General features: G+C 34.0%; 1 protein-coding gene across 1 annotated transcript in view; it reads left to right on the top strand.

The window, feature by feature from the left end:
- LOC141336839 (B-cell CLL/lymphoma 9 protein-like) overlaps window positions 1-27,113 on the top strand; it is a 59,516-nt gene that overhangs the window by 4,477 nt on the left and 27,926 nt on the right. The window contains exon 3 of the mRNA XM_073842568.1: window positions 22,980-23,057. The gene's annotated coding sequence lies outside the window, so the exon portion shown is untranslated. The remainder of the gene's footprint in view (window positions 1-22,979; window positions 23,058-27,113) is intronic.

Genomic DNA, 27,113 nt, shown 5'->3' with positions numbered 1-27,113 from the left:
GTTAATCAATGGGAATGAATTACTTAACCAATTTGTGAACTGGCTCAACCAATTCATTCTAAATATTTGCTGAAGACAGTAACTTTTTAAGAGTTATCGAATGGCTTCAGAAGATTTGTGATATTGCACATTTGGTCCAAAGATATTCTTGGTTAAGCTTGGTTAATTGCAATAGTGTGGAAGAGAATGTCAAGAACATTCTTTAAAATGTCATGAGAGTGAGTAAAGTGATGACACAGATTTAATTTTTTGACTTAACTACTCATTTAAGCACAATTGTGGATTTCCTCCTGGTGCATAAATGTGTGAAAATCCCATCCATGTAGCAACACGTTTTAAAAGAACACAACGTTGTTTTGCATTGTGGCGTTGAGTTTGCATAAGCAAGCATCGCTCACTTTTTTTTATTTCTGAAAATATAATTTAAGTTTAATAAGACATAGGCTGCTTGAATTTATTTTGCTTGACGATGATTATTTTCACTGTTGCGAAGCATGTATGGAATTTATCTGCTACATTTAAACGCGTCAATTAAGTGAAAGTGAGTTGGGGAGAAAGTTTATGGGAAACATTGATTTGATTGTTTCTTCTGATGCAATTTTAGTGTCTTGCTATTTCAGTGTCTGTCCCTTTTTCATATTTGGCAGATGTTACCGGTGACTGATGCTAGCAACCTACTGTCTTTTGGCCAACAAAAACTGTAGCCGTTAACAACTTTGAATTGTTTGTGATGCTCGAATAAACAAATCATTCTTATGTTGGTTTTGAAAACATGAATACTTAGACAAAGTCAAAACTAATTTTATGTTTTAAAGGGTTTCTTCCTTGTTTGCCAATCTATTTTCTTTATAATTAAAAGAGCAGCTTAGACATTTGGATTAATATCTTCTTTTGTGTTCGACTGAAGAAAGAAGGTCATATAGGTTTGAATAAGCTGCCATTGTCACTTTGGGGAAACTAATACTTTATTTCAGTATAGGCCATACTAGACTGAGTCATTGAAGGCAGATGAACCACCAAAATGTCAATGTTGTAGCTCAAATTTTTCTGTAAAATGTTTTTGGTCTGCCGAAATTTTAATGTCAGGAGACAATGTTTTTTTGTCTGGACAACCTTTAGGACTTAAGATTATGTAAGATGTTCCCAAGATGAAACGTTTTAAGTTTTTAGCACAGTATATTTAAACAATCTTTTGAGTTGTGTGTATATATAAAAGTGTCTTTTCTCTTTCTCTTTCTCTTTCTCTTTCTCTTTCTCTTTCTCTTTCTCTTTCTCTTTCTCTTTCTCTCTCTCTTTCTCTCTCTCTTTCTCTCTCTCTCTCTCTCTCTCTCTCTCTCTCTCTCTCTCTCTCTCTCTCTCTCTCTCTCTTTCTCTTTTTCCCCCCAAATTGAATTTTATAAAATGTTTCAATTTATAGCGTTTGTTGAATAAGGGCTGAAACAATTAGTTGCCATTATCAATGATGTTGACAAAAAATGCAGTTCAGTAGAAGTTGTGGCACTTACGACAATATGTAGAGTGTAGTGATGCGCGGGTCGTCTCATAACCCGCGGACCCCGCGGGTCGGGTTGGGGCGGGTAAAGAAATTGTCACTTTATTTGAGGGGCGGTTTGGGGCGGGTCATTTAAAAAAAAAAAAAAAAAAAAAAAAGCTATGTATGTTGCGTGCAATTCCCTATAGCCTATATTTAATATTTGGGAATATCTGTTTTCATATTTTAAGTTATTTAATAAGGTTATCAACACGTCACGACACGCAAGCGCTATAGCAGCTCCCGCCGCCAGCCATGAGCGCTTCAAGCGAGCGCACGTTCAGCTCTGCTGGGCTGGTTCTGGAGTCGAGGCGAAATAGATTAAACCCCGGTACAGTGGATGCCATTCTTCTTTTGCACAGCGAACGTGAAAACACTAAATGAACATTTCTGCCTGTTAAATAAAACAAAAGTTTAGTGGTTATTTAGCGTAGGCTGTAAGCCTATACACATTTGAAATAAAAAAAAATGTTTAGCCTAGACGAATACAAACGCTGCTTTGTAAATGTTGAAAATGTTTATCATTATCTACAGTGGTGTAGTGGAGGGTACGCAGGTATACAGCGTATACCCACTTTATCAGGCGGCTATGCGTATACCTATTTTTTAAATCATTCTCTGATGCGCATTATTCAGTAGTGTGCTGCATTAGCCAAAATCAGGACAGTCAACCACATCCAGTCATATGTGAATAAATGTACATATTCGCTAAAAACACCCAATAAAGACAGTAATGATGCAGTCAGGACCGTGGCGCCGGCTTGCTTTGAACTGTATTTGATGATTAAGCCTGATGCGCCTGCGCCCGAAACAGTACATAATAACGAAAACAATACCTTACATATAAAAAGAAGCAGGTTTTTACGATCAGAAATTCCTTTAACCAGCGAACCCCTGTAAACTTTTCAGTCCAAGGATCCAGTAAACGAATGCGTTCAAATAGAAAGTTCAAAACGAAATTCATAAATGAAGCGTAGGCTATACCCACTTTTCTTCCGGCACCACTAACGTTACACCACTGATTATCTTGTTATTAATATGACATGATTTATGGTTCATATTCGTAATCGTATGTTGTCGCCAGTTTACAGGGCGATGTTTCCAATCACTTTCGGCCTGAAATAAAGGCTGTTTTCATTTGAATTACAGATTACAATAGTATGTCTATTTAATGGTTGTGGGTGTGGTGTGGGGCGGGCCAAATAATTTCATAAAAGCGGGACCCGCGGTTTGAAAAAACCCCAGACCTGCGCATCACTAGTAGAGTGCAAAATTAATAATAAGTGCAAATGAGGCCGAACCAGTAGAGTGGGGCTGCAACGATTCCTCGATTCTATTTGAGCATTCGATTTAAAAAAAATCATATCGAGTAATCGACAAAATAGCCGAAGTGGCACATTCCACATTAAAAAAAAAAAACAATCACAAATGCTATAATTGAATTAAATAAATGCAATGCAGGTTTAATAAATGCATTTTAATTATTTACATATATTTAGGTCTCAGAGTGGCTCCGTTCATAGTAAATGCTGCTCCACACAAACTGTTACCATTTACATGTTTGGAGTGTCTCAAACTCGTTTGGGTTTATTATAACGTTAATCTGGGAACGCAACGTGTGCCATTTCATCAGATTTATAAGGCAAATCATTTATAAACCTACATAAACACAGGAGAATACATCATTACCTTTCTCAATATGCTAACTGTTCTTTTCGATTTTCAAAATAAAAGCTCAAACCCTCACTCTAAGTTTACAAGTTTTGATGTCCACATATTCAAGAAATTACAGTGGCTGTAGCTTTTTTTTTAATCATAAAGAAATGGCCAAATATTACAGATTAAGTGGACGTTTGAATTAAATGCTGTAAAAACAATTGTCAGGCTGTTGGGGCCTTCTGCAGGCATTTGTTATAATGTGTAATGTATATTAGCTCTATTGTTTATAATATGTTATGTATTTTAAGTTTTGTTTAACAAAGCATATGATTATTTGCTTTTGATGCTTGATTACCTCATTGCTATTATATATGAATTTTCATTCATTTTAAAGGCTATTATTCACTTTTTATTACTACAAAAAGAATTTAAATTTTCCAATTACTTATTATTAATCGTCAGAATAATTGACAGATTACTCGTATTACCAAAATAATCATTAGTGACAGACACACAGTAAAGTGTACAAATGTCTTAAAGAGATTTATCTTGTTTTATTTATTAGTTAGAATATGTGTAACTCAATATTTCAATCGCAAAACATAAAAGCGTAGCGATTAATCAGTGGGAAAAAAAATTGGTGAGTCGATTAGTCATTCTGATAATCAATAGAATAATTGATTTTCAAAATAATAATTTGTTTTCTGGCATGTTATAACCTGTAAAGCTAATATGGCAGTGCATTTTAATACAACAAATACTTTTTTTCATAGTGTTCAAACCGTAGTCTGAATTAAGTAAACAGTGATTTTCGATGTAAGTACTTGGCTTGTGAGTATATGAGTGAATGGCGGATGTTTGCCTGCCCTGTACTTTAAGTTTGTGTTTGAAGTATGAAGTATTTCTAGTCTACGAAGTAGGATATATCTGTGTTATTGTCTGGTAGTGTTGAATGTGGTTTGTGTACTTTCGAAGGTAAAGGACTGTATTAAAGTTTGTGTGTGAGTGAGTTGGGACCTTGGAAAGATAAGTTCTCTGTGTACAGCGTGTACACCTACAACCAGAATCCCAACCTGAAATCATTGGTACAGCCTTTATGCCTGTTCTGCTCAGTGCCAGTGTAAAAGTCTTTAATGTGTGTGCTTTGAGCTGGATGTTGTCACTGTTCGTCTGGAACCAGTATGGCGAGAATAGTTTACAGCGCTTGTTTGTCTGTGAATGGGTTTTGTGTGAATTCCTTGCGATGACTTGCCCGTTTGCTTGTGTGCTCTTTGATTAGTACCATCCCCTCTTTCAGGTCTGTGTATGTTAGTTTGTGGTTTGCATTTCCTTTGCAGTTCATAATTAAAGGTGATTTTGATAAATGTGGAGGAGGATTTTATAAACCCCCCTGTCCACAGCGGAAATCCTGCCCTTTAACCGGAGCTGGTCATACTTTTCTTTATTGCTTGTCTTGTTGCCAGGGTGACCTCGCTAAATTATGAGCGTCATTTATCACTGACGAATTTCTGAAAGTTTATAATGATCGCAGTTTAACCTGTAGGTTGATGTGATAAAACACTGAGTTCATTGGAGTAGTTTCGACCAAAATCCAAATACTTGTTTTGCATAAAGTGGAAGCAAACAAGCAGGGTGCTTGTTTAAAATGAGCTGGTTTCTCTTGGAAAAATAGGATTTGCATGTGTAAATGTTCAGACTGTTTTTGCTTTTCATAGAGAGCTAAATAGATTTGTCTTATTATATTTGAGAATACAAATAATTACATGTGTGCATTATAATTGGTCTCTTAAAGTTGTGATTTAATGGAGGTAGCGGCAGATCTTTTTTTTTCTCTATTGTGATCTGAGTGAAGCAGAAAAAAGTAGGCTAGGTACTTGGTTATATTGGTTGTTGATTGGATGCAGGCAGATGTGAATGGGAACTTGCATTAAATTTGATTCAAAATTACTAGCTAAATTTGTCAAATTAAGTGCATGCATGGATGAATCATTCATAAGATAATAACATGCATTTAGAAATAAATGGGTTGTATTTTCATTTCACGCCAACTTTTTGGGTCCAAAACTGAGAGTTGGACATTTTTGCACTTGCAAAATATGCACGTTAAATGTTTTTGTTAAACACTGCTATTCAAAAGCCCTGTTTACACCTGGTGTTAACATCCATCTAGGTGCTTCTGATCACAAGTGGTCACGTGAGATGCATAATGTCTCAAGTATGTCTCCTGCGACCACTTGTGATCGACTTTAGTTACGAACAGGTCTCTCTTGTGGTTGAAATACGTTTGCTAAACTTCAGATGTGTATGCTTCATGATCCGTGTCATTGCATATCCACTGTAGAGCCTCAGTGAAACCTTCTACATTTAATTATATGGGTTTTCCATAGTTTTTCAGTCTTTTTAAGAGTGTGTTCACACTTGTCATGTTTGGTTCGATTAAAATGAACTCCGGTGCGATTGCTCTGTTAGTGCGGTTCATTTGAGTAAGTGTGAACGCTGCCATCCGAACCCTGGCCTGGTGCGCACCAAAGGAGCGGACCAAGACCACTAAAAAGATGGGTCTTGTCCGTTTTCAAACAAACTCTGGTGCGGTTCGAATGAAATATGAACGCAACACAGACCAAATACTTCTAAACAAACCAAAAACAGTGAGTTCGCAGGTGGTGAAAATAAAATCATATGCACGCAACAATGAGTGCACTTAGTCCATCAGGCGGCATTTGTGTATTCGACCGATATGTGAATGGGTACTTGGATGTCATACACATGCAGCACCGCTTTAAAGGGATAGTTCACCCAAAAATGAAAATTTGATGTTTATCTGCTTACCCCCAATGCATCCAAGATGTAGGTTACTTTGTTTCCTCAGAAAAACACAAACGAAGATTTTTAACGAAAACCGGTGCAGTCTGCCAGCCTTATCATGGACATGGATGGGCACCAAACCTTTAAAAGTAAACAAAAACATGCACAGACAAATCCAAATTACACCCTGCGGCTCGTGACGATACATTGATGTCTTAAGACACGAAACGATCGGTTTTTCTGAGAAACTGAACAGTATTTATATCATTTTTTACCTTTGATACACAGCCACGTCCATCTGTAATGTGCACGAGTTTGGCATCAGTCATGTCACATGAGCACGCGCTCTGTCGTAGAATACGCAAACGCCGGAAGCGATCTGTCGCATGTATACGACACTCATTGTTTACACAGAGCACAGAGATTGTGGGTATAGCGGCTATTCAAAATGGTAATTACTTGCGCGTATCCTGATTGTTTAAACCGATTTAAAGCGAAAAGATTACATTAGTTTGCGCAAACTCATCCGGGACTTTTCACTGATTTCCCCTTACGTCGTTTGCGTATTCTACACTAGAGCGCGTGCTCGTGACGTGACTGATGCCAAACTCGTGCACATGACAGATGGACGTGGCTGTGTATCAAAGGTAAAAAATGATATAAATACTGTTCAGTTTCTCACAAAAATCGATCGTTTCGTGTCTTAAGACATCAATGTATCATCACGAGCCACAGGGTGTGATTTGGATTTGTCTGTGCATGTTTTTGTTTACTTTTAAAGGTTTGGTGCCCATCCACGTCCATGATAAGGCTGGCAGACTGCACCGGTTTTCGTTAAAAATCTTCGTTTGTGTTTTTCTGAGGAAACAAAGTAACCTACATCTTGGATGCATTGGGGGTAAGCAGATAAACATCAAATTTTCATTTTTGGGTGAACTATCCCTTTAAGTCAAATGCACCTTTTCCTTGTGTTTGGAGTTTTTAGTGAGTTCCGTCATGAAATATACATCATTCAACCCGACCAATCTGGTTGTGAACATATCACTATGCCTTTAGCTTCGCTGTCAAAAATGCCAGTATGAACGCTAAGCGGACCAGGTCCAAATGTATCATTTTTCTTTTTGGTCCGGAAGAATGAACCAAACAAACCGAACTTCAAGTGTGAACACACCCTAAGTTACACATAAATGGCAAATTTTAAAACCATTGCTTGATTGACGGATGAGTGCAATGGTGGATTGACAGATGGGTAGGTTTGGATCACAAAACATGTGATCTAAATTTCTGACCACTTGTCATTAGATTACCCAAAAATAAACTTTTAAACGGGGCCTAAAATGCATTACTTTCCTGTAGACTGACATAGATTGAACTCAGTGTAATAAAATTCAGTTTGTTAGACAAAGCAGGAGCCTATATGTGACCCTGGACCACAAAACCAGTCGTAAGTAGCATGGGTATATTTGCAGCAATAGCCAACAATACATTGTATGGGTCAAAATGATCAATTTTTTGTTTATGCCAAAAATCATTGAGATATTAAGTAAAAATCATATTCCATGAAGATTGTTTGTAAATTTTCTACCATAAAAATATCAAAACTTGCATTATGCATTGCAAAGATTTTGACAACTTTGAAGGCGATTTTCTTTCTCTCAGATTCCAGATTTTTAAATGGCTGTATCTCGCTCAAATATTGTCCCAACAAATCATACATCAATGGAAAGCTTATTTATTCAGCTTTTAGATAAGTCTCAATTTCAGAAAATTGAACCTTATGATTGTTTTTGTGGTCCAGGATCACATATGACCTCATAGTGCTACTAAAGTGTAGTATAGTATTTTTTTCAGGTTTTTTAAAAAAAATCTTTTTTTAAAAGTACCTAGCCTGGAAAAATCCAGACCCTAATCTATTAAGATTATGGGTCTGGCCTCAAGCAATGAAAAGGACCTAACTCGAGGGGCGGCACCAAGCATGCATTTGAAATTCTCACTGCACGCAATTGGATAACTCCAGACCAATCACAACAATACATGGTGTGACGTATCCAGAGCAACGGTGAACATAGAGTTTATGTTATAACATAAACAATGTGACAAGATTAATAACTATTAATTACGACAGCCGAATCAATCTCATTAAAACAATTAGGTCCGATCAAACTATTCATTAACTATCAACTAATATGTGGATAGACGCTAGCATTAGCGTTTAATTCAGCAGCGAGACACATCGTCCTGTTCAAGTTAGGCTACTGTATTACTATTGAATAGTTCCGTTTTTCGTTACAGTAAGTTTACCAAGTGACTCTTACCATTTGTAAATGAGATGGACCTCATCCACCACAATCCCGATCAGGTTGTCCCGGTAGACCTTGTTCGATAACATTTATCACCACTTCCTTTTTAACAACCAGGACTCGAGACTGCCGAGTGCTATCTGGCATTGCCCGCTTCGGATCTGTTCCTCTTCGTGCTTAACTACCAGCGGAGCTAACTGATAGATTAAACTCTTGCCGTATCCAGTCGGCAAAACAGCAAAAACGTCCTTCTTGCAAAGGAACGATTCGAGCGCGGCTTTCTGTTCCTCTTTTGTAGCGGCCAAAGCCGTTTCAAACAACTGATTTTCATCTGTAGAATAGATCTCTTTCAATGTTTACTAAATGATTCCGTACGTCGCAGCGCTGTCGTCATCAGCTTAGCTTGCCTCTGGCCCGCCTACATCAGATACACCGATTTGATTGGTTCCCACAATTGCTTACGTATTGCAGTAACATGCATCATTGCTCGAGGCCAGAGTGTCTTGCAGAGACAATTCAAATTGTGCTCTCGTGAGATCTCTGGATTTCCAGGGTAAAAAGTACCATTCCTGCTAGGGAAAAAAAAACTAAAACGGGCCTGTGCCAAAAAATGGCCTCTAAAACCATCTTTCTAAACCAGTTGTCCAGGCTGGGAGACCAACTAAGACCAGAACTAAGGTTTTGGCTATTTTTTTTTTTTTTTTTATAACAATGTATATGAATACAGTAATCGTTCAGAAACAGTGTATGTTTAAATCATTTCTGGTATCATTTTTGTTTTGCCGTAGTATGTTTTTAAATGATTTTCTTCAGTCTTTTCATCTTACCTTACTGTAGTTGGTTTGCTAGTTGAGTGTTGGGGAGTATATCTATTAAACAGTTCAGAAAATGCCCTTAAATTTAATTTGTAGTTTAAATTTGCAGATTATAAGTTGAGTGTTGTGTAATAGTGTAATCATTGTCTGTTCTTAGACAGAATCTAGCAGCATTAAATCGACCTGCAGTTCACCAACTCTGTTAGCCAAATTGTAGCCTCAAGCAAATGAAGAGAGCAAGAGCTTCTACCTCCTGCTAACCACATTTATACAGTGGTAAAGTGCACACATATGATCAAATCTCTAGCGTTTTAACTGGAAGCCTTTTTATATCAGTATGAAAGTGTTTTAAAAACATCCTGGAGATAGCAACCCTCATTTTTTGCACTTGCTCTTGTTTTAGCAGTGTATTTCTTAGCAATATATTTTAAAACCCTAGAGATGCAAACTTTTTTTTTTGTCTTATCATTTTACTCTTCTTATCAGTATAAGTTTTTCAAAAAATATTTAGCCATCTGTAGTTGTAAGCAGTCTCAAGACTTTGTAGACTCTTACTGGCTAGCAGTATTCAGAACAGTATTTGTCTGCGAGAGTAGTGCTCTCAGTATGCAAGCGTCATTAAATGCTAATCATGGCCGCTGGGCGCTGTGCTGCAGAAATAAGCTTTTTGGTCTCACGGTTTCTCACTGGTGACCAAGTAACCCTGTCCTGACACAGTCTCGCTGGCTTCTCCCCTACAGGCCAGCACACCATCTGTCCAACCTCACAGCTGTCATCCAGAGCAGCTTTGACCAAAAAGACTCTTTTTATTCTCTGTGCGAAACCATACTGCTCTGCTAATCTTAGAGCGCTTGCTATGTTGCCAAGCTTATTTTTGGAATTAGGTATTAGGATCAGGGATGCTCCTTTACCTCCTGTACAGACGGTGTTGGTGTTTGTTTTTGTATTGTAATATTGTTAGAGCTACTACGCAGTGGGACTGTGAAGTCGTATTGATTCATGTAGACAAAGCCCCCAACCATCTTGTCTGTCTTGGCTTACATATTCTCCACGTTTTTTTTGAGTGTCAGGTGGGCTGTAGTCTCAGCCTCAGACATCACGCCCACGGACCGTTGGTTGAATGTCTGATGCATACAGTTTTGAAGTCATCATTTCATTGGTTAAATTCTACAGGATTTCCAGATGTCACGTTCTTTAACGTCCTTTAAACACTCATTGATGCTCCAGAAGGAAAAGCGATGCATTAAGAGCCAGGGGTGTAAACTTTTGAGCAGAATGTGTGCATTTTTCTTATTTTGCTTAAATATCTTTTTCTTTTTTCATTTAGTACTGCCCTTCAAAAGCTAAAGAAGATATTCCTTTCCCAGAAGACAAAATGAGTCAAATTTACCCTGATCTTCAAATTCAAAAAGCTGTTATAGCATGTTTTTTCCTTCTGAAGCATTAGTGAGAACCTTTTGTAATAGTTGCATATGAGTCCCTCAGTTGTCCTCAGTGTGAAAAGATGGATCTCAAAATCATACAGTCATTGTTGGAAAGGGTTCAAATACACAAAATGCTGAAAAACCACAGCATCTGTGGGACCTGAAGGGTTTTTCTGAAGAACAGTGGGCAGTTTAATTGTTCAGGACAAACAAGGGACTTATAAACAACAATCACTAAATAAAAAAAAAAACAGAGCTGGATCATTCAGGTAACAACAACACAGTATTGAGAATCATATGTAAACTTTTGAAAAGGGTCATTTTTATAAATTAACAACTATAAACAACTAATCTTTTCTCCTGTGGACTATATGTAAACATCTATGTGAAATGTTATTCAGGTCAGTACTAAATAAAAAAAATAACATGCATTTTGTATGATCCCTCTTATTTTGGTAAAATAATTAACATTTTGCAGATTCTGCAAGTTGTATGTAAGCTTTAGATCTCAACTGTATATAATTTAAATCAAAAATCTGAAATATGAATTTAACCACGATTATTTGCATACAAAATAAAATTTGTTTACATAATGTGTGTGTACTGTGTGTATTTATATATGCATATAAATATATACAGTACACACACCTAATTATGTAAATACAAACTTTTATTTTGGATACGATATTAATCAATTTGACATACTAGAAGTAATGCATTGTTACTTTTGTGTTATTTTTTTGTCACCTGGGCTGGGCTCGCGTATTAGTTTTTTAATAGCATACCAAAAGTGAAATTAATAAGCCTCAAGCTAAAGGACGTACCTCTACCTCACTTCTGATTTCTTTCAACATGGAGACAGGAAAGATATCAATGAATAAATGGGTAAACAAAGTGATTTTTTTTATTTTTATTGAGATTGAGATCATCTGAAAGCTTTTCATTGATGTATGGTTTGTTAGGACAGGACAATATTTGGCTGAGATACAACTATTTGAAAATCTGTAATCTGAGGGTGCAAAAAAATCAAAATATTGCGAAAATCGCTTTTAAACTTGTCCAAATGATGTTCTTATCAATGCATATTACTAATCACAAATTAAGTTTTGATATAGTTTTTAATAATACAAAATATAATTTTACTAAATATCTTCATTGAACATGAACATAATATCCTAATGATTTTTGGCATTAAAGATAAAGTGATCATTTTGACCCATACACTGAATTTTTGGCTATTGCTACAAATATACCCGTGCTACTTAAGATTGGTTTTGTGGTCCAGGGTCACACACAGAAATATTTTTCTTACACAAACGCATTGATTTGCTTTAGAAGGCCTGTATTAACCCCCTGGATCCATGTGGAGTACTTTTTATGATGGGTGGATGCACTTTATTTGACTTAAAAATCTCAGCAGCCATTCACTGCCATTATAAAGCTTGAAAGAGCCAGGCCATTTTTTAATTTAACTCCAGTTGTATTAATCTGAAAGATGAAAGTCACATACACCTAGGTTGGCTCGATCATGGGGTGATTTTTCATTTTTGAGTGAAATATCCCTTTAATCTTGCTTTCTTTTTCTTTAATGACCACCTTAGTTTACATATAAATGGCTCAAGCCTCTGTTTTGAGCTTTAAAATGATGTTTTGGAATTAGCAAAGGACACTTGGGATGAAAAACCTGATGATTGTGAACAATGTCTTGAGGTGTGGAAATGGTAGAATTTTTTCCAGTCTGTTGATATTTTCAGTAATTCAGTGGTCTGTCGTCAGTTGTTCCTTACTTGCAGTGTCGCTGTAAATACAGTGTGCCATCAGTTGCATCTCGGCTCTGGCGCTATACTCGCTGTATTGGCTGCGCTTGAGTCTACCAAGGAAAGGTGCTAAAAAGGTTTTTCGTTGGCTTTTGCCTTTTTGCCTACTCATTTTCATCTTTAGAAATAATCTCATGTGCTAACAACACTGATCTCTCTTTTTTCAGTCCTGTTGTAAGGATATGATACCGGTGGGGAGCACTGCTGACCTAAAGCTGTGTCATTTATGGTGTGTGTGTGTGTTCACAGTTTCAGCCTCTGTGGGATGTGGAGAGGTCCAGCTGTGCCAGCTTGCACCCACCAAGCCAAGAGCAGCTTGGGCCAGAGCATCTGTGTGCCAGTTCAGAAGTGTGTGTGGGGGGTTTGTGTGCCAACCTGCTAAATGGACCCGAATTTAACAGTGTCATTTTGTTGGACGTCTGTCTGTGTTTTTGTGCGTGTTCTGAAAGTCTGGATCTATATGAAACAGAATTGCAAAATTGCAGGAGTGTTTTCGGTAGTTCATGTGAAGTAGTTCATACTATCCATAGTATCAGTTTGGTACGGGTCAAGATGTTGATCAGATGTTGTTCCAAACCGGAAAGACTTTTTCTTCTGTGGAAGACAGCTTTTTTCCCTCAGAAAGCTCTGTAACGGATGTTTATAGAAGTTTCAACAGCAGAAAATCTAGAAAATTTATCTTTCTCTGTAAATGATTTATTATATATTTAGTCTCATGTAGCTTCATTAAAAATCAATTACTTATTTATTTCACAGATTTATTTTTATTGTTCTTGCTATAAAAATACCTCTAGATGCTAGATACATGGCATAAAACAAGTAATAGTATCAGTGACTGATAGTTTAGTATCATTGCGATTACTATAGTTTTTATTTATATTTTTAACTATTTTAATTTTTTCAGTTTTTGCTTTATTCCAGTTTTAGTAATTTAGCTGTTTTGTTGTCTATAGTTTATTATTATATATATATATATATATATATATATATATATATATATTATTATTATTATTATTATTATTATTATTATTATTATTATTTTTTTTTTTTTTTTTTCAAATTTTGATTTCTTTTTTAAGTTATTTATGTTCAGCTAAATAAAAATAAGAAATGTGGCCTTGGGATCAAATAGATTTTTCTTTTATTTTGGTAATGTTTCTTTTATTCACCTCTTTTATTTTATTTTATTTTATGTTATTTTATATATATTTGGTAGGGTTGGGTATCGTTTGAATCTTATCGATTCTGATTCCGGTTCCGATTCTGCTTATCGATTCCGATTTTTATCGATTCCTAATTACGATTCCAATATGATAAAAAAAAAATCCATTAAAAAGTTTTAGTCAAACATATTTATTCTGTCTTTTGCCTATGGTTTTACCAAAAAAATACCACAGAAAACAAACAACTAGTCTAATATAAATTTCAAACATTAAATTGTTAAAGACAAGTAATAAAATAGGAGCAAATCAATTAGCAATAGCATAAATAAATAAAACTGAACAAATGTCAGGTACAGAAATTGAAATCAAAAGTTTAAAAACACTGCATAGTTTGCTTTTCATAAATAAAATATTGATTAGTCCTCATTAAATTTATAAAAGATATTCAGTCAGTTAATGATTTTCTTTTGTTCTTTGATTAACATTTATGACAGGCGGCACGTTTATTAGATGGCTGTCTCTTTAACACCGAACACAGACCTAAGAATACTGTTACACATGCGTTTTCTTTCTTATCTGTTTACGTTCACTCAAGACAAAAAAAAAAAAACGCTGTGTTTGAGGATATGCTGACGTATTTCGTTCATACAGGTCAATAAATGTGAAAGAGAAGTCAGTTCCGGGCCGGCACAACCTTTTCTGCAGTGGAAATGCACGGAACTGTTTCGAGAACGGACACAGGTCGGGAGCCCGCATCAGGACCGCTGTTCTCCGTGCTCGCGTTTCAGATGTGTGCGCTGCACGCAAACAATGCGCAAGTTCTTTTCTTTCCTCCACTTAAATCGTTTGAAAATCACATTAAAATGCGAACACGGGAATCGTTAAGCGGAATCGAAATGCGCGTGTCTTATCGAATACCCGGTTAATGGAAATTTGGAACCGGTTCTAAAATGGAACCGGTTCTCGATACACAACCCTAATATTTGGTAATGATTTGGTAATGTTTCTTTTATTTTAAGTAACAATTATTTTTTTTATGTTGGTTTGTTTTTTCCACACTGGAATTTTATTTTATTTTACTTTATTTTATGTTGGTCTGTATGATAGTAAACACCCTGGATTGTTTTGTTTAATTCAATTAAATTTTAATTTTAATTTAATTTATTTATTTTTTGTCTGTAGGCAAGAAAACACACTGGGTTATTTGATTTGATTTGATTTTGGCAACAATTTTTATTATCTTTATTTATTTATTTATTTATTTTTATTTTTATTTTATTTATTTTTTACACAATGGATTAAAAAAAATAATTCAGTGTTTTTTTTTTAAATTATTTTATTTTATTTGTGATTTGTTTTATTGATTTATTTATTTAAAATCTTGGTCTGTAGGCAAGAAAATATTTGATTTTATTTGAAAAGTAACATTTTATTGTTTTATTTATTTTATTTATTTATTATTATTTATTTATTTTTACACCCTGGATTTTTAAATTTTATTTTATTTTTATGTATTTTTTTCTGAATGCTAGAAAACACCCTGGATTTATGTATGTATGTATGGATGGATGTATTTATTTATTATCTTGGTCTGTAGGCAAGAAAACACCCTTTATTATTTATTATTATTATTATTTTTTTAAGTAACAGTCCTTTTTTTACACCCTGGATTTTTAATGATTTAGTTTTATTTTAGTCTGTAGGCAAGAAAATTTTATATTTTATATATATATATATATATATATATATATATATATATATATATAGATAGATAGATAGATAGATAGATAGATAGATAGATATATATATATATATATATATATATATATATATATATATATATATATATATATATATATATAGATATAGATATAGATATAGATATAGATATAGATAGATATATATATATATAGATATATATATAGATATATATAGATATAGATTTTTAAACGCTACTTGAAACATCTTTTCTTTTAGTTTGTGTGTTTGTGTATTTAAATGCAAGTCTTATGTAAACAGCCAATTATACAAGGCTTCCCAAAGACCTAGTTGGGAAGTTGTTCAGGCAACCTGCGAGTTGGATATTTAAAATGTGTAGTGGTACATTTACGCACATGAAGTATTGTATTGTGTGTGTGTGTGTGTGTGTGTGTGTGTGTGTGTGTGTGTGTGTGTGTGTGTGTGTGTGAGAGCATGCTCATTTTCTCCGCTTGTGTGTGAATGCATGCATGCACGTGCACACACTTACGTGCCAGTGCACATCACCCTTCTCACCAGCTGGTCGTCTGACATCATGTCACCATGGCGCCAGGCCTTTGGCGGCCTGTAGAAGCCTGCAGCACCATGCCAACAGCGCACACACAGAAACAGGAGTTTAGTCTTGCATTTAGTGAGCGGGAACGCCATGCCAACTCTGGTAGCCAAGCAGGAGAGCCTTCCACTGCAGACGCACACATACACACAGGAGCGAGTGTGATCCATGCCAGCGGTGGTCTCAGATCAGGAGAGCTCACTTCACTAGACAGACACAGACACTCCACTGAACAAAGGAACATACACGGCCAAGAGTGCAGCGCTGCATTTAGAGAGAGCGAGGAGGAGAACGGATAGAGGCACTGAACATTTGTCTACTGTTTAAGTTCGCCGGGTTCAGCCCAGGCCTGCACAGTTTACGGCTAATGCGTTTGGAAAATGTTCAGGCGCTGTAGAGGAAACAGACACACGCCTGGTAGAAACGGGCATTTGAACATTCAGACAGCGTGTGTAGCTATTGTGTAGAGCGCTGTTTTTCAGGCTGATGAAAAGAAAATAATATTGCTGCTAAAATTAAAGTAGAATGCAAATGTAATTGCACACCTATGGTGATCTGGGGCTAATGAAAGCAGTCATTGGTTCAGAAGTGTTTGAGAAACCCTGGTGAAAATCTTGTACATTAAAACTTTCTACTTTTTTTTTTTTTTAATTCCAGTTTTCTATATGGGGTTGCAGGGATGGTAGAGTCCATCTCAGCATCTCAGGTCTGTAGGCAAGAAAACACCTGGGATTTCATTTGAGTTTTTGTCTTGGTCTGTAGGCAAGAAAAGACCCTGGATTTTATTTAATTTTAATTTATTTTATTTTATTCTTTGTCTATTTTGTTTTAGTATTGTGATGATGATTTGAATCTCTCTCTTTGCTTCTTGATTTTATGTCTTGTTCTGTAGGCAATAAAACACTGTGGGTTTTTAATTTTAATTTATTTTATTTTGTTTTGTATTATTATTTTTTTTTTTTATCTTTGTCTGTTTTATTTTATTTTAGCATTGTGATGATTATCTGAATCTCTCTCTTTGCTTCTTGATTTTATGTCTTGTTCTGTAGGCAATAAAACACTGTGGGTTTTTAATTTTAATTTAATTTAATTTTGTTTTGTATTATTATTATTATTATTATTATTATTATTTTTATCTTTGTCTGTTTTATTTTATTTTAGCATTGTGATGATGATTTGAATCTCTCTCTTTGCTTTTTGATTTCCTTGTTAGTTGTGATTGCCAATAAATTGGTTTGGACGGTATATTAGCCTATTGTTTGGCCATTTGGGAATTGACCAATAATGGTAAATTGTCCTCATTTACTCACGGTCAAGTCGTTCCAAACTTTTCCTAATTGCACCAAACACAAAACTACATACTTAGCAAATTGTCCAAACTGGTTTTTATACAATTAGTGTGAATGCTGTCAAAGGCTTGGACATTATGATATGTGACTTCCTTTGTGTTTCATGCAAGATCAAGTTTGGAAAAAGTAATTGCTGACATGAACTGAGTGAACTATCCCTTTTAAAGCAATCTTAACTTGAAAATTGTCATTAATCCCTCTTATGTTGTTCCAAACCCTCTCCTGTTGGCCCTAAATAAGTTCCTCTTCCTTTGTGAGAGCCGGAGCAGGCTTATTTTTGTTGTACAGTGCTGGACCGAGAGAGAATCATTGCTTTCCAGCAGCAGGTCAGCGAATAGGTTTCTGCACCAGTCCTCTCTGAACAGATAAACTGGTTTGTTAGAGCATGTGTGGAATGCTGTTGTGAAAGCGGCGTACAGCAAAAGGTTAAGTCGTACCGTGTCTGCTTGCGTCACCGTCTGCTGATGGGAGGCTGGGTGTATGTGTGTTTGCACACAAAAGAACCTGTAATTTTAGGCAACGATATCTGACAGACTCATGACGACACCCAGTTTTGGTACATCTCATGTACGTCATGCGTTTGTTAGCACCTCCGTGTGCATGTCTGCCGTCACCTGGCTCAATGAGGATATGGAGGAAGCCTTTAATTAGCACATAACTATAAAACTGTTTTAAAGATCGACTATAACATAACCCTGGGCGGAGATACGGGTGAGCTGAAGGATGTTTTTAGGTCTTAAATGAGGGAAGCCAACAATCACCTTGAAGTGATTGACGGAGAACAAGGGAGGGCGAGGAAAGTCGTAAATTTGAGTCTTTTGTGAGTTTATTAAAAAGTTATGAGTGTTATTTATGATTTCGTAGCAGATTTAAAGGAACAATTGCCCTGTAATGAAAATTGGGGTTAATAACTCATAGAATTAACAAATAATTGTGTGTGTGTGTGTGTGTGTGTGTGTGTGTGTGTGTGTGTGTGTGTGTGTTTGAGTTGTAAATACTTGTGATTGATCATGATGGATAGCTGGTTATTTTGTGTGTGTGTGTTTATTTTTAATTTAAGTAAATGGTTTTATTTGTCTTAAAACCTCAAGCAAACCAAGCAGTCAGCATGTTAAGTCCCGACAATTAAAATGATTTAATTAAAATAACCCTAATCAATTTTTTTTGTATGGTTTCCATCTGTTTTCCAAACCATGGAAGCAGTGATGCTGGAGCAGCATTAAGGAGTTAAAGGCAGGAAAATATACTTGATTTGATTTGATTTATTTTATTTTATTTTATTTTATTTTATTTTTGCTTATTTTATTTTTATTTATTTATTTTTTTTAATAAATTTTTGCTTTTATTTTATTGCATTTAATTTTTAATTTTAGTTTTGTCTTTGCTTTTATTTTAGATTTTTATTTTATTAAATATTCTTGCTTTTTAAAATTTTTGCTTTTATTGTATTTTATTGTAGTTTTTATATATGCTGTTATTTTAGATTTTATTTTATTTTTATGTTTTTGCTTTTTTAAATTCTGCTTTTATTTTAGTTTATTTTAGTTTTTATCTTTGCTTTTATTTTAGCTTTTATTTAAGCCTTTTTTATGTATTTATTTGTTTTTATTTTTGCTTTTGTATTGTTTTTGTTTTTATTTTAGCTTTTATTTTATTTGTGCTTTTGTATTTATTTTTTATTTTATTTTTGCTTTTATTGTATTTTTTAAATTATGTTTGCTTTTATTTAAATTTTTATTTTAGCTTATTGTATTTGTGCTTTTATTGTATTTTATTTTAGCTTTTATCTTTGCTTTCATTGTATTTTATTGCATTTTTAAATTTATTTTTGCTTTTATTAAAATTTTTATTTTAGCTTTTATTTTCATTTTATGTCAGCTTTTATTTTTGCTTTTTATTTTAGTTTTTGTTTTTGCTTTTATTGTATTTTTATTTCTGCCTTTATTTACTTTATTTTTTTGCCTTTATTTTATTTTTCATTTCATTTTGGCTTTTATTTTTGCTTTTACTTTATTTTAGCTTTTATTTTTATTTTTGTTCTTTTTCTTTTATATACATTTTGTTGTTATACTTATTGTATAGCTATTTATGCATTTTCTATATTTTATTTATTTATTTTTTATGCATTAGTTTATTTCATACTTATACTTATTTTACTTTATGCATGTTCTATTTATTTATTTATTTTTATTTGGTGGTGAGTAAACCACCAAATGTATTATTTTGAGAGAATTATTCCTTTTTTTTTAAATAAATTTATTTATTTTTTGTCTATAAAATAGTTTGTGTTTGTATATGTAGCAGAAATATAAAATAGTCTGTAGCTGTTTATCTCATATACAGAGTCTGCTGTTGCAGTCACATTAGGTCAGCGTCTGTCTCTCACCTCTCTCTCTCTGTCCTAAACACATTCAAGTCACACTGTGCGGTGACCATAGAATAATCTGAAATCTGCAGTCGTTCGGTCTCTGGTAGCGGCTGAATACCACAGTGGAGCTTGTACAGAATGTGACTTCCTCAGATGATATGGCCAATTGATGTCACATCAGGAGAAATAATTTCGCTGTTAAAAACAACAGAGAAATGGTTCTCATGTGGCGATGCACAGTTTCTCCCTGTTTGATTTGGTATAATATTCTGCTGACCCAACTATATGCCTTTTTACTTGATATTGATGCTCGCGTTTATTAAAAACCCACATTTGTGGTAGACAAGGCCTGGTGAATTGTGCACGTGCTTCAACAAACCACTCCTTTTTGCTGCTGTTCTATCCAGTTAAAACTAGTGCAAAAAATGCTAATCTTCTCTGGACTTGACAATGACAATAAGCCAGATGTGTAAATGCAGGAAGACCCGTTTAATGACTTTAGGGAAAGAGGAAGCTGGTTGTAGATCAGCTCATGTTTGGAGTAGGAAGTGACCTCATTAGATGAGGAAGCTTCTGATGGGATTTAGAGTGTCACTTTGAAACAAAACAATGCGTCATTTCTTTACGACGTTGTATTGTCTGCTTTTTGTCTGAATGTGGGCTTTGAAGCTCAGTTTTAAACTGTGGGCGACGTGTGTTTGCATCAGTGTCTGGAGCCTTTGATAAAGTTCCTTCATGTCGTCTTTTTCTATGAGTTTATTATTTTTGGGGACACCCACACAGAATCACACTTTCTCTTTCGCTCTCGTTCATTCATCTGCTCTTCAACTGACAAGTAAAAGCTTGCTGATTTCATCACGCTTGAAAGAAAAGTGCTATTTTACTGTATTTGCGCTCTTTCCAGAGACTTATTTTAGAGTGGTGTTTTTTTCAAACTTTGCTTGCCATCAAAATCAGGCTGGTACACCAAATTTTTTCTAACAAAAAAACATTTTGAAGAATGTTCATGCTGCTCTTTTTAATACAGTGGATGCATACAGTGTCTGATGGCCGAGATGTCTCTCAGAAGTTGTAAATTGCTATACAAAAGTTCTTATTTTATTTTGGTTTTTATTTTTGCTCTTTTTATTTTAGCTTTTGTTTTTTTGTTTTTTGTTTTTTTTAGCTTTTGTCTTTGCTTTTATTGAATTTTATGGTATTTTTTGATATTACTTTATTTTTATTTCATTTTGGCTTTTATTTTATACTTTTGTTTTTGCTGTTTTTTTTCATGTATTTTCTTTTGCTTATACCTTTTTTTTTTTTTAAGTTTGGCTTTTATTTTTGCTGTTCTTTTTAGTACTTGCTTATTTTATTTTATACTACTTTTTATATACATTGCTTTATTTCATATTTTAAAATGTGTTTCTTTATTTCATACTTATTTTTTGTCTCCTCTGACGTCATAAATTGCTATACAAAAGTTCTTATTTTATTTTGGTTTTTATTTTTGCTCTTTTTATTGTAGCTTTTATTTTAGCTTTTGTCTTTGCTTTTATTGTATTTTATGGTATTTTTGATATTTTATACTTTTTTTTTTAAACTTTTTTTTTTTTGCTGTTTTTTTCATATTTTCTTTTGCTTATACCTTTTATTTTTTTATTTAAGTTTGGCTTTTATTTTTGCTGTTATTTTATTTAGTACTTGCTTATTTTATTTTATACTTATTGTTATATACATTTCTTTATTTCATATTTTAAAATGTGTTTCTTTCATATTTATTTTTTGTCTCCTCTGACGTCATAAATTGCTATACAAAAGTTCTTATTTTGTTTTTTATTTTTGCTCTTTTTATTTTAGCTTTTATTTTAGCTTTTGTTTTTATTTTTATTTTATTTTAGCTTTTGTCTTTGCTTTTATTGAATTTTATGGTATTTTTGATATTTTATACTATTTTTTTTTTTTACTTTTTTTGATGTTTTTTTTTTCCATATTTTCTTTTGCTTATACCTTTTATTTTTTTAAGTTTGGCTTTTATTTTTGCTGTTATTTTATTTAGTACTTATTTTATTTTATACTTATTTTTATATACATTTCTTTATTTCATATTTTAAAATGCGTTTCTTTATTTCATACTTATTTTTTGTCTCCTCTGACGTCATAAATTGCTATACAAAAGTTTGGTTTTGGTAAAAAACAAAAAACAAAAACATTTTTTAATGTTAATAAAAAAAAGTTTCTTTTGCTTACCAAGGCTGCATTTGTTTGATCAAAAGTACAGTAATATTGTGAAATATTATTACAATTTAAAATAATGGTCTTATGTTTTTATATAAAAAAAAAATGTAATTAAAGCTACATTTTCAAGTTTTTTTCCTTAGGTTTCCTTAAATATTTATTTGCAATAATAATAATAATAATAATAATAATAATAATAATAATAATAAAAATATTTTGTAACATTATAAAAATGTTTGTTGTCACTTTAGATTAATTTAATGCATTCTTTTAATGAATAATGAATTAATGAATGCATTAATTAAAAAATAAAAATTCAGACTTCAGATATAAATTTTTATATATATTTTTTTTTCACTAGTGGGTGCAGGACACTTTTGTTCATTTGTGTAGGTGAGGATAGCAAAATAAAGTAAACTGTGACATATTACACCCAAAAATTCTTTATTAAGTTGACTACCAGAAAAATTTCAACAAATATGAGACCATTATGATTTGACATTTTGACCTGACCATTTTTTATGTACCTTTCTATCAAAGTTATCTGACATTATCAAGATGAATTTGTTCTGACACAGTTTAACTCTTGAGTTCTTGTCATATTTTATTACCATTCTCTAAACTGTAGCGAATAAACTGAATAATGTGAGAAATGTTGGTGTCTGAATAAATTTAGGTTTGACTGTGAAAATTTAGGTAACTCACAGAAATTCTTGGTATCCACTTTCAAATGCAATTCTTCCCTTCTCATTTTTAAAGAACACAAGAATCAAATGTATTTGCTGTCATTGACATCAAACCCGGAGTTCTACATGATCGCCAAAGTTTGACATTTCAGAGCTACTGCTGAGGGCTAAATTTTAATGAAAAAATTGAAATCATACAGGTATTAAATGACGTAAATGATGATTTGGTTGAGCTATTTCTTTCACAGGTTTCATTACGGTATATTACAGCATATAGCGTGAGTGTGGGGAGAGGGTTTGACAAGCTTGAAAAATTCTTTATAATGATACGCTTCTCAAACAAGTGTCATTCAATCAAAATCTGCTTCAGCCATCTATTATTAATCAAGCCATTACCTCAGTCTGTTCTGCAGATCCGGCTTTAACACCCTGCTCTTGCCTCTTAAAGCATTTCCTCGCCGGTGTTACATTGGCCCTCAGAGTGTGTTTAATAAATGTGTATTCTCTGTCTCTCTCTCTCTCTCTCTCTCTCAGATCGCTGTGCGGTTGGTGGTGTTCTGTTGCAGTCAGTGCAGTCATGGCCACAGCTATATCGTGACATAGAGGGACATGGTGAGTGCAGCTTACATAGCTTCTTTTCATACCTTTTGTTATAGCATCCATATTAGACAACAGCTGCGATGTGTTTGTGTCATACACTACAATTCAAGAGTTTGGGGTCTGTAAGGTTTTTAAAATATTTTTGAAAAGTCTCATGCTCTCCAAGGCTGCAGTTATTTGCTCAAATATACAGTAAAATATTATTACAGTTTTAATAAACTTACTCTAGTCTTCAGTGCCACATAATCCTTTAGAAATCATTCTAATGTGCTTATTTAGTCTTCAAGAAACATTTGGACTGGGTAAAAAATATGGAGTTCTTCGATTTTAATCGATTCTCATTTTTATGAACCAATATTGATTCTTTAATCCCAAGAATCGATTAGTCTGGTCTGTTTCGGTTAATAAACGGAACAGTGTAGCATATCTCCCATCCAATAAATCGCAATAAGCTTTGTGCTTTGTTACTTTTGATATAAAAATCTCAGACTTTCGATATACAAATCTCAAACAATAAATATCGTTTTGGCTCTGTTTAATGTGGAGTGACAGATCACTGTAGCGAATCAGTTCAAGAGAAGCGGAACTGATCATCATCTTCACTTTAATGCCAGTTTTAGCACGAAATAAAAATGAATAAACATCCGAAGGCATGTTAAAAGAAAGAGTACAACTTACCAAAATATGTGTTCTGTCTTACGTAATCACTCAGTGTTTCAACTGCGGAAAGATGTCAACGTATGCTTGTAAACAATGTCACTTAACACACATTTACCTCAGAAAAAAACACATTCGGTGGTCATAAACTAGTTAGCTAGAAAAATTTACTCTAGAGAGGAGCATTTTGCTAAACACATGCATCATATAACATATTCATTATAATTTAATGTTCTTCAATGTTTAATTTGAATGTATATATTTCAGAAAATGCATTGGAATAGAAATATAACTTTATTATTAAAATAGTGTAATTTAAGTGTTTGTATACAAATCAGTTTGTATACAATTATCTTTAATATTATAGTAATGTAGTACCAACTGACTCTCATATATATTTTTCAGCATTAGTTGAGTCTTTTTTTCTTCTTTCCTTTAGGAAAATGTTGCCAAGTACTGGCCGATATATGCACAAAAATAATTAATATTGAATTGAGTCTAATCGAAATTGAAAATCGAATCGCAATCTTGTTACTCAGGATCAAATCAGACTGTGTCAATCAAAAGTTTGTGTCAAAACCCAGCTCTATTAATGTTGAAAACGTTTGTGATACTTAGAATTTTTGTGGAAACTGTGGTATATTTTATTCCAGAGCTTTTTACTAATTGAAAAACTGCATTTATATGAAATGGAAACCATATTTAACATCGCCAATGCATTAACATTCAATGCATCTTTGCTGAATAAAAGTTAATTTCTTAAACAAAAAAATGATCTTATGCAACTGACAGAGTTTCTCCTCGTGGTTTGGAGTTTGGGTTGTTTGTGTACTTTGGAACCACTTTTGCTTTTTTGGCCTTGACCTCCTTGGCTGGTTTAAGATGCACTATATTGCCAAAAGTATTGGGACATCCCCTTCTAATGAACAGGTTTGACTAATTTAATAATGTCCGTTGGTACAAAGTAATGTTTAGGCATATAATGGTATTCTAGATGATTGTGTGCTACTTTTATAGCAATAGTTTTGACAGGACCCTTTTCTATTCTAACATGACAATTCCTCTGTATAAGGCAAGGTTCAAACTAAAAGAAAAGATTGATTCAGTCAGTGTGGAAGAACTTGACTGGTCTGCAGAAAGCCTGTTAAAGTCCTAATCTCAGCTGAACACCTCTGGAGTGACTTTGAGCCAAAAACTCATCACCAAACACCAATGACTTGTAACTATGGGTACAGTCATTTTTGACACTTCCAAAACGGATGGAAATGCAATTTATAAATACATGAATTGTTTTCATCTTTGTTGCCACAGTTTTAAAAGTGCCTTTTTCTGTTCTAAAGAATTGTCGTCCTAATACTTTTGTCCATATACTGTATGTACAAGTCTTTGGTGTTTGGTGATGAGTTTTTGGCTCCAAGTCTGCATTTAAAGTCACACCAGAGGTGCTCAGCTGAGATTAGGACTTTGATTTCTGCAGACCAGTCAAGTCTTCCACACACTGACTGAATCAATCATTTTTTTAACTTGCCTTATACACAAAGACATCGTCATGTTAGAATTGAAGTGGGTCCTGTCAAAACTGTTGCTGTAAAGTGAGTAGCACACAATCCCCTAGAATATCGTTATATGTTTAAACGTAAAGATATGTACTCATGGAAATTACTAAAGTAGTCAAACCTGTTCATTAGAAGGGGGTGTGCCTATACTTTTGGCAATATAGTGTATGTAGTGATCAACAAGGTGGTAAAGCTTCAGGAATAGTTTAAGGAACAGTAGACTATTTCACCCAGAATACAGCATGTTCCAAACATGTTTGTTTCTTCTGTTGAACACAAAAAACGATATTTTGAAAAATGTGTGTAACTAAACAGTTAATGGTAGCCATTGACTTCAATATAAAAAATCCATGCTGTGGAAGTCGATGGCTACCATCAACAGTTTGGTTGCATTCTTTAAAATATCTTCTTTTGTGCTCAACAGAAGGAAAGAAAGCATGTTTGAAACAACTTGAGCGTGAGTAAATGATGACAGAATATTCATTTTGGGATGAACTCTTGTTCACCACACATTACCTGTGAACCTCTTTAGATATGGCTGAGTAGTCATTTTGAGCTATGGATCCACCAAGGATGGATGAATATAATGTAGTCATGGATTGTGGTTTAAGATGCAAGGTCAGCAACCTCAAGGCATTCAAGCCTTTCTGTGGTCATTAAGGCTAAACTGTGACCTGTAGGTTACTTAGAGGGTGTCTTTATAATTATGACTTGTAGATATTGCACTGTACATGGGACTGCTTTTCAATTTGATCTGCAGAACCATATAGCATTCCTCAGATGGATCTGGGCACTAAAGAAATATGGATGAATCCTTTTTTGGTATCCTCCTGACTGTGAAGCTTAGTGGTTATGATCAAAAATGTTCTGGGCCTCTTTATGGATCCCAAAATCAATAATCATACTTCAGAATTTATTTTTGGGGCTCTGAAGAGATTTGCAACTAATAGTGGATATTTTTTTTCTCCCTTCTGTCTCTTAGTGTTTAAGTGGCTCTTCTCTTGTCAGTGGAGAAAGTTTTGTCTTTAAGAGAAATAAAGCTCAATCTATTGAATGCCCCTGATTAATTAACCTTGAGCTAGTAATGCTGGTTTAAGACTCGCAAATCCCTTTTTTTGTAAGTCTGATGGCACACATATCTCAGCAGTCTCAATCTGTTTTTCCCTCCCAGAATGCACTGATAAGAGCTGAGCTTGAAGTGATTGAATTGACTTGTCTTCAGCTTTACTTTAGCAGTGCAATGTATCTTTGTAAAATGTGATCATGAATGGTGTGCTTCTGTCATTGGCTTACAGGGATCATTTCTTTTATTTTTTTATTTTATTTTATCCATATTTGTTGGTAAATTTGATTCTAATCACACAAAGTAATATGCTAAATGTATTTTTAATTCAATTAAAACAATCTGATATAGCCTTCAAGCAATAATTAAACGATTAGCATAGTATTATAAGCTATAAGTCATTTATTTAATGGTCATGCTGATTGGTTTAACTTAGAAATAACCTCTAATTAAAATAGCTCTACCTTTTTGTTTATGTTGTAGAGGATTTATTCAATCTAAGTGACCTACCTACTACTTTTTCTTTTTGTATCAGCATGACCCAGAAACCAGTACTTTTGACATCCCTACTTGTGCATATAGTCCACCTTTGCCTTTGTTAAAAGTATAATTAAATTCTTAAAATATAGGTGTTAGCGTGTGCATAGACTAGATCAGAGGTGCTCAGTCCTGCTGCTGGAGATCTGCCTTCCTGCAGTCTCGAGCTGCGGCTGTAATTAAACACGCACCTGAAAGAGCTAATCAGGGTCTTTGGTTCACTTATAAATTACAGTCAGGTGTGTTCGAGCAGAT

This window comes from Garra rufa, chromosome 6, assembly GCF_049309525.1.
Source record: "Garra rufa chromosome 6, GarRuf1.0, whole genome shotgun sequence".
NCBI lineage: Eukaryota > Metazoa > Chordata > Actinopteri > Cypriniformes > Cyprinidae > Garra > Garra rufa.
The sequence above is the reverse complement of the archived record's forward strand: the minus strand, read 5'-3'. Positions and strand labels throughout refer to the sequence as shown.